An 8,909-nucleotide genomic window follows, 5' to 3' on the forward strand; every position below is an offset into this window, starting at 1 on the left:
ATCCTCAGGAAGAGGCTCTTTTGTTCCAAAGGTGGAGGGTTACCAACAGTCTGTGAGAGCTGGCAGCCAACAACACCATGTGACTAGTCGGCTTGTGACCAAACTAGCGTGCAGGTATCCAAGATAAAGACTTGAACGAAGAATTTAGCCCTTATCATGAGAAAAAGAAAGGGAAGCAGAGTAAAGGAGGAAGAAAATACCCCGACGTCTGTCGTCTAACAGCCGTCACCTCATCATAGTCTCGCTTACAGGCCGGATTTACACAGAAAATTGGATTTCACGGGCCACTTTTGTTCTAAAGACAGACGAGCAGATTAACAGGACGTAGAGACGGTTTCTTGGTCACAGTGAAACCTGATCAAGTGTGCGCCGACGGCTCCTCGGCGTGCTCCGTGGCACAGCGAGTCGTGGGTGTTACTGAACAGGTGCGAGGCACAAAACAAATGATGTATCCCGAGATAAGACGCACACAACAATCCACGTTGGCGTCATACAAGCAGGTGTTGCATAGAAATGCGTTTATAGAAATAATTATTTCAAGAGGCAATAAACTAAAATGAAAAAAAACAAAAAACTGAGCCAGTGCATTCATCTGCCAAGGAGACAACTTCACAACACAGTAGACAAACGATCCAAGAATGAGATTCCAACCCTGGTCCTGGAGGGTTGATAGGGCATAACCTCTCAGCCACCTGTTGCGTTAGCTCAGCTGCTACTGTTGATTTCAAACCCATACAAAGATGATTAAACAAAAACACAGAAAGTACATTACAGTGGCTTAATTCAAAGCAACCTTTTTTAAACAGAGCCATACGTGTTAGCAGTAGCAGTCACAAGCTATTAGCAATAATCTTTTTAAACAAAAACATGTTTATCAAATAGCACATTTTATTTTGGGGATCGGATGGACAAACTTAGTCAAACACATAACCTCCTTGGCAGAGGTAACTAAAGATGCAGACGTAAGGGGACAGGAAGTGCTTGAAGTGATACTTCACCCAAAAATGTCACATATTTTCTACTCACCCCCATGTCCAATAAGGGTTAGGATTATTTTTCAGAGTTATAGTTTTATAGTTTAGAGTCCATTTTAATGTAGCCACTGATGCTCAGTTATCTTTGTCTTCATCTTCGACAAAACCCTTTTCTGTTATTCTTTATAATTAAGTTTAGGAAATGGATGGCCAAAAACTACTGCACCCAAATTTAATCTAGAGTAAAGCAATGAAGCTAAAATTCACGAGTTCAGAATGTTGCATATTGGCAAGAATCTGACAATATATAAGTATCACGATACAATGTGTATCAATATTTGCTCAGATCCTACAAGCAAGTAAAATAATTTCATCAGTTAGAAATTGCTTTCATATAAAAAAAGAAAAGCTAAAAACTTTGCCATTCCCCTGTTATTCTCTCTCATTACACATCCAAATGCGTTTATGTACTGGAGAAACGAACATGTCTTGGAAATATCGAGGCAATTTTGGACTATCTATGATCTCATCTCCTGCTATCTTCTTCCACCTTTTCGGTTTGGGTCGCATGGGCAGCAGCTTCAGCAGGGAATCCCAGACTTCTCTTGCCCCAGCTAAATAATCCAGCTCTTTCCTTTGGACTGCAAGGCTTTCCCATACCTGCTGACAGTAGTGTCTCCCCCGTGTCTTGGGTCAACCCCATTATCTATCACCTGTGGGATATGCCCTGAACACCTGACCAGCAAGGTCCTGGAGGCATCCTAATCAGATAACCAAGCCCCCTTAACTCACTCCTCGAAAACTTATGTGAGGACAAGACCCCAAGGTACTTAAACTCCTCCAATTGGGGCCATCCTCATCCCCAACCCAGAGAAGGCGCCACACTTTGTTCCAACTGACCATGGGCTCGGATTTGGATGTGCAACAATCCTTTCCAGCGAGCGTTGAAGGTCACGGTCTGATGAGGCCAATACGACGACTTCATCCCCAAACCCCCTCAACGCCAGGCTACTCCTATAAAATGTGTCCATAAGAGTTATGAGCAGAATTGGTGACAAAGTTGCAGCCCTGATAAGATCATGAAATCACTTGGGTTTGTCTGAAAAAAAGGAAGTCACTCACTCGTCCTTCATTGACGGACTTTTCTTCGACTTTTTACGTCAAACAAACGAGAGAAATCCAGACTTGAGTGATTTAACAAGAATGGACTTTAAAAAAACATCAATTGATCGAGGCTGTTCTCATTCAAATATGATCCTCAACACAAAAACACATGTTGCCACGAAAATAACATCTGAGTGAAAACCATTAAGCAGTCTCAGGCAAGGTAGCATTTAACCCTGAAGAACACATTTATTGACGTCTTTATATACAGTATAATCTTATTTCTGTCTTCACTTATGCTATTTTTTTAATAGTTTATATTTTAATATGTATGTTGACATTTTTTGTATTATCATATTTATTTGTTGTTATGAAAACTAGATTTTAAATATTTTATGTTTAAATATGTATACTTTAATGTTGACACTTTCTACAATGATTTGTGTGCACACACAAGCTATGTGTGTCATTAAGGCTCAAAACACTGTCAGAAATACAATTTAAAATGTATCCTTCCTTTTAAAAAAACATCCATCTATCCATCCATATAACTATCAACCTAACTAAATGAATGTAGCCTAACAATACATCCAAAATCCCATCTAAATGATTCCAAATTGTTATTTTATCAAATATATTTCCATCTAAAATGAACGTGTCAGTCAATAATTAATCATAATAATCAACATTTACTAAAAATGTAATATTTTCTGATATATTCAGGAACAGGGGACATTGTTGTGAAGTGTAAAACTGTCTTGATGAGGAGATACAGATGCAGGGACAGATGATGAGGAGGAGGCACAGGAGTGATGATGACGAGGAAGAGGTGAGAATGTGACCTTCTAGTGAAGAAGCACATGGCAGAAAATACTCGGCAGCTCCCTGACTGATAACTCAAGATAAAATATCGAGAGATTAGTTGATTTTTATCAAACCGTAGACTGCAAAAATAAACTTACTTTAACTTGTTTGATCATCACAAACATGTGGATAACTTTCAAATTGTGTCATAATCTCCTCGTATAATGACACTTGAGATTCATTAAGTGAGAGGTTGTAACACTGCTGGTGACAGTCGTCCAGCGTAACATCTGGTGAAAGAGCTTGAGGATGTTGAATCAGCTTCAATAATTCATTCAATCACCTGAGACCTCAGAACAGAAGGGATGGGATCACAGCCCACCTCTCACCACGAGGAGGTGGAGAAACTCAGGATTCAACTTCCCCAGCAAACATGGCTCTGTAGCACAGCAGATGTTGCCAAACAAGCTTAAAAAAAATTGTTTTCCTACTAAACTGAAGTTCATTCTGTGAGCTGACCTACGGTATCACTGTCTGGTTGTGCTGCTGCAACTTCTTTTTTACATGACTCAACATTAAAGTTATTAATAACATTCATTCTACAGACTGAGTCATTGGATTCCCCCTGTACCTGGGCAAAGTGCAGCCTAGAGGCCCTCATGACTAGTATCACTAGTTCAACTCATATGACTTGTTAAAAATCTTTGTTGGGCCCTTTTTTTTCTTACCTTTTTCATCCTTTTTGTGGATGAAATCTCAAAAGAGGACAGCTTACAAAAAAATAAAAATACTTATATATTTATTCAAGTTGTTACCTGATAATAAAATAAAATAATAATAATAAATGTGGTTTATAATAATAATAAGAAGAAGAAGAAGACAGCAGTTTCATTGTATAGTTACAAAAAATACAGTATAAAACAAGGAAATCAATTTTACTCAATAATCTTTAAATAAATCAAATAAAAAAGTAATAATGCAGTTAAATGAAACTAAAATTATAATGTCCTTTTTATTTTATTTTATTATTTGGAAGTTTTCCCATCACCGTTGATGCTCTTTTTTGGTTTGGAAGGTGGACCGAGACAATCATTTGATTGTATTCGATCCATGTAGTCTCATCAGAGCCAAAAACAAACACTAAAGCTAAACATGAACGTCAAAAATTGTACAGTTGCCGGTCATCCACAGATACTGCCAAATACTAGTGCCAATAAACTTTTGTACTGGAGTTTTTCTTCCATTAAAAAAAATTAAATGTTAGTTATAGAAGATGATTCCGGTATGCAAGCATCTTCCGCTGTCATTTAAATCTCCTCCTCTAATCACTGATAAGATGACAGTTTGTTTTCAGAGTAGCTGTAGTAGTTCTTTTTTTTTTTGTCCTAGCAACGGAGAGCTGGACTATGATTGGTCAATTAAGAGATCCATGGTCTTAACAGAGATGATTCTGATTCGGTAACATCAGGATTTTATCAAATAGAAGTCCAGATTATTGACAGATAACATAACGTTTAAAAATATAAATACAAAGAAATGTAGAAAATTGAATGAAAAGAGGTAGAAATTGTTAGCTGTATTATCTATCATTATTATTCATTTTAATTTATATAATTTTTTAGGCATAGAGGGTAACTCCCTGGAGACTAATAGCATCTTGAACACAGATCTTTCCGGGTTGAAGCGACGTGTGGAAACCTCCTGGCAATAATAGAAAAAGGTCTCTGTGCTTTGCTCTAAGGAGTTCAAGGTGTTAAATATTTCTGAGCGATGACAAGTTCATCTGTTTGGATCAGTTCAAGTGTGGCGGTGATAAAAGACACCAGGAGCACGGAACATTCTGACACTTCTCTAAATGAAACTCTCTGGTGGAATTGAGACCATATTACATCATCATAAAAGCCATTACTGGCGGCACCGGATCATAAATCAACTTTTACTTTATGCCACCTTAAACGCACTTTTCTATATTTACTTTTACAATGACAATCGGAGATGTGGTTTCCCTGTTTCTACACTCAAACACCAGCACGCGAGCGTCGCTCTGAACTATGACTCCCGACCCACTGTCCAATCCTGCCACTCGTCCAGAGCGCCGTCTTCATCCTTCTTCACAATACATTATAGAAGAGCCTTCATTTGCGTATGAATATTAGATATTTCTCCTGAATTATGGAATAAGACTATACGTGAGGAATATGCAGACATAAGGAGAAAAGGGGCCGTCGTAGATTCAAAATAGTTCAATAAAAATGACATACTCCTATTCAAACTGTTCCATTAAATAAATGATTAGGTTAAAGTGCAGGGAGAGAAGTGATGTTGTATTAGATAAATGCACACGTATGTTCCTTCTGTTCTACCCAGGAGTGGATTTACAAATGAATTATCAGGCGTTGTGAAAGGGAGAGACTTTTGATTATAAAAATATGAAGTTAATGGAGAAAGGTTATCATAGAAACTATAAACATCCAAAATCATTCATGCAAAGAAAAGATGAGATACGAGTGAAAGGTTTTTATTTTTTGCACACATTGTTTGTCTTGTTATTATTTTGTAGAATTGTATCTGAAAGCAACAACATGAGGTTAAAAAGCTTTGAGGAAACTTTAAAACATAAAAAAAATGCCCAACAGCATATATGCATTTGATGAATCGATATGTAAACAATACTCTAAAATCTATAAACATATAAATACTAGGAGTTTATGTTTATATCATATGTACTTTTTAATATTATTTTATTAAAATTGAAATCTATTTAATTACAGTTGAAATTGGGTTCATTAGAGTTGATCATTCTTTGATTACATGTGAAAATTGTGTGATTACAGTTGAATCGTTTTTATTACAGTTGAAAGTTGTTCGATTACAGTTGAAAATTGTTTTAAAACCGTTAGGAATACTTTTAATACAGATTAAAATTATAAGTCACTGCAGCAACTGTATTCAACCAATGGAGCTAATACAATATTTGATTACAGCAAAAAATGTAGTAGAAAAGTATATGATTATACATGTAAAACGACAAGAGACAATATATGATTTCAATAAACTTTAGAATAAATAAACTTCACAAACGGTTAAATAGATAAGAAGCCGGCGGAGAACATTGAAATGAAAAATAAAGCTAGAAACCTTTAAAAAAACCTTTAGACCACCAGTCCTGCTCGCACTAATAGTACCAGACAGGTATTTGGCCATCAGATGACCTTATTAGATTGTACTGTGTTTTTGTATATTATTGTGTTTTTGCTTTTTTTGTATGTTGATGTATTATGTAAACTGTCTGCATCTTTGTTGAGGACTACAGATGGAAATTAGAATTGTGCTAAATCTGATGCAGCCATATTTTTAATGTAACTGCACATTGTCCTTTTAAATAAACTGAAACTGAAACATATTTAAAGTGTAACATTTTCACTCTTATTAAGTATTAGATTGAGGGAATATTGTTATATAAAAAACACGAAACTAAACATTTTATCCACTAAACTGAAAGCTGTGTAAGCTACAAAAAAACAAATAAATAATCCCTCCACCCCCCGAAAAAAAACAGTGACTACAGCTGGAGAAGGACATCTGTGCTGTTTGCAGGACAAATTCTTTAATCGCCTCCCAAATAAAACATTATCATTCCGAGGTAGTTTCCCTGAACCTCTTGATAAACAGCCAGACACTGATGCTGCGAGGAAGTCAACTACACAGCAGACCCTGATTCACTCCGACACCCCTCTGGGAACGAAAGCAGATGTTATTTCAGGTAAAAAAAAATCACTGAAACTCTCTGGTAAAGAAGTGATAGAAATAATAATCTGGTGTATAAAGCAGCACAACAGGCCTGTTGTTCCACATACAGCCCAAGACTGTTGATCCGACGAAAAGTGTGGAGTTTAATCGTCAAATTTATTTGCTAAATCGCACAAACAACATTCATGATTTCTCGGAGCGGCAGTGATGAAAGATTTCATCATTGTCCCGCCTCTGTTGCAGACATAAAAGTTTCTCAAAATGAAGTTCACGCTGATGGATCAAGGGAACTCGAATCCTTTATTTAATTGATAAGTTGGGTTCAAATTAAATCGACGTCAGTTAGATATAATATTTCCGAGAACTCTCATTAGGACCTGACGCACATCAGTAATCATCAGCTTATCTTTGTCTGTTAAAGAAGACAAATAAAAACAACAATGACAATCAGCCAAAAAAGAAAATCAAGCAAAACAGTTTCTCAGCCGTGTAAATGACTTTTTAAAATGATTGACAATTAAACCAGGAGATAGTTCAAAGTCAAGCACTGGTATTTAACTTATTGTATTAGAACAGGCAACAATACTACTTTATATTTTTTACCCACGGTTAAGATACCGTTTGCACCAACGCATACAGATACTGAGGCTGGTCCAGCGTTTTATTAAGTGATGGTCTGATGAAGCTTCATGAAGCAGTCATTATTTTTCAGAGTCCACTAGATGGCGGTCTCTGCACTATTTTCCTTTGTTTTGAACAACTGTTCTAATGAAACATCACATCATTTTAAAACTGATGGCGCCACCTACTGACATCTAAACAACATGACATTGCTTCATGAAACTTCATCAGCCCATCACTAGTTATAACCCTTTAACTGCCACTTGATTTTAATGTCGTTTGACAGATTTATACAACAATAAATACATGCTAAAGAATGCTATACTGTATTTTTGAGTATATTTTTAAGCTAGCTAACCAGACCGAGGACGATTAAGTGCCGCAGGTGGAGATGAATATACTTTGGAAACTTTGTAATATGTCAAAGTTCTCTTTTGTTAGCTCAAAACTGTTCCAAATTCAATGACTCGTTTGTCTCATCTTCAGTCTTAAATAACTCTCTTTGTTCTTCCATTTAACACATATTTCCTGTAAAACCAGGCAGCTCTGGAGCTAGAAAAACGTGTTCCAGTCAAAGAGAATACTCTGCTATTAAATACATACTTAGCATGATATGAAGCAAGTGGTTTAATAGTTCCTTCACTTTCATTTTGGCTTCAGAACCAGAACAAATCGAATCAAGATTGGACTGAACACAAATCAAGAAGCGGGCAAGTGTCGTTGCAGCCAAGACTGACATTGATTCTGGCTGTTCTCGAGTAGTGACCGAAAAAAAAAAGGTCACACTGCAGACGCCGCTGTCATGTCGTCATATTCCAAATGAGAAATTCAATTAAATTGAGTTTTAATTTTAGAAGTATTTTCCAAGTCACATTTGTTGATCATATTAAAGCAAAAATAACCTTCAATAAGTGAAGATCGTATCAGCTTCTATTCTGTTGTTGCTCATGTCTAGACTGACTGTTTATTTAGAGTAATGATGTTTTAGTGTATGTATTTAAATCTTATAAAATGCTGAATAAATGTTCATGAAATGTATTTAGATTACAAACATAGATTTCACATTTTATATTGATAAAGTAATATATAAATAACTTAAGTCTATGGTGAAATTATTTAATTGTTTTGATCAAGTTGTGTGTTAACTGAAAAAAAATAATCGTATTCCTGTTTATCAATAACTTTATCCTCGATAATTAATCAGCTGTTAAGTAATGTGTTGATGAAGCTTCGTGAAACAATGTTATACTTTTTACGGTTCAATGGTGGCGCCCTCTATTTAGAAATTGTAAATGTGATTTTAGTAGAGGTACAGAGAAGAGAGTGACATCTAGTGGGCACTGAAAAAGAGACACTGATTCATGAAGCTTCCTGGACTCATCACAATCCATCAGTTCTTTCAATAAAAATAAAAGCCATGACTTCAAAAGTTCAGATTCATACACAAAAGAAGGAAAAAATAAAATGTTATTTGATTTAATTCCTCTATTTCAAACACAAATGGTTTGTCTACAACTTTAAACTCTAATTTTAAAGTCAGAAAATGCACTAAAAGTTCCACAAAGTTCCACTTATGATACAATTGGGAAGCACTTTAAGCTCCCCTGAGTGGAACTACCTTTTGTCTACTGCTAATTGGGTTCACATCAAAATTAC

This window comes from Callionymus lyra, chromosome 7 (assembly GCF_982586985.1).
Source record: "Callionymus lyra chromosome 7, fCalLyr1.hap1.1, whole genome shotgun sequence".
In the NCBI taxonomy this organism is placed as follows: domain Eukaryota; kingdom Metazoa; phylum Chordata; class Actinopteri; order Syngnathiformes; family Callionymidae; genus Callionymus; species Callionymus lyra.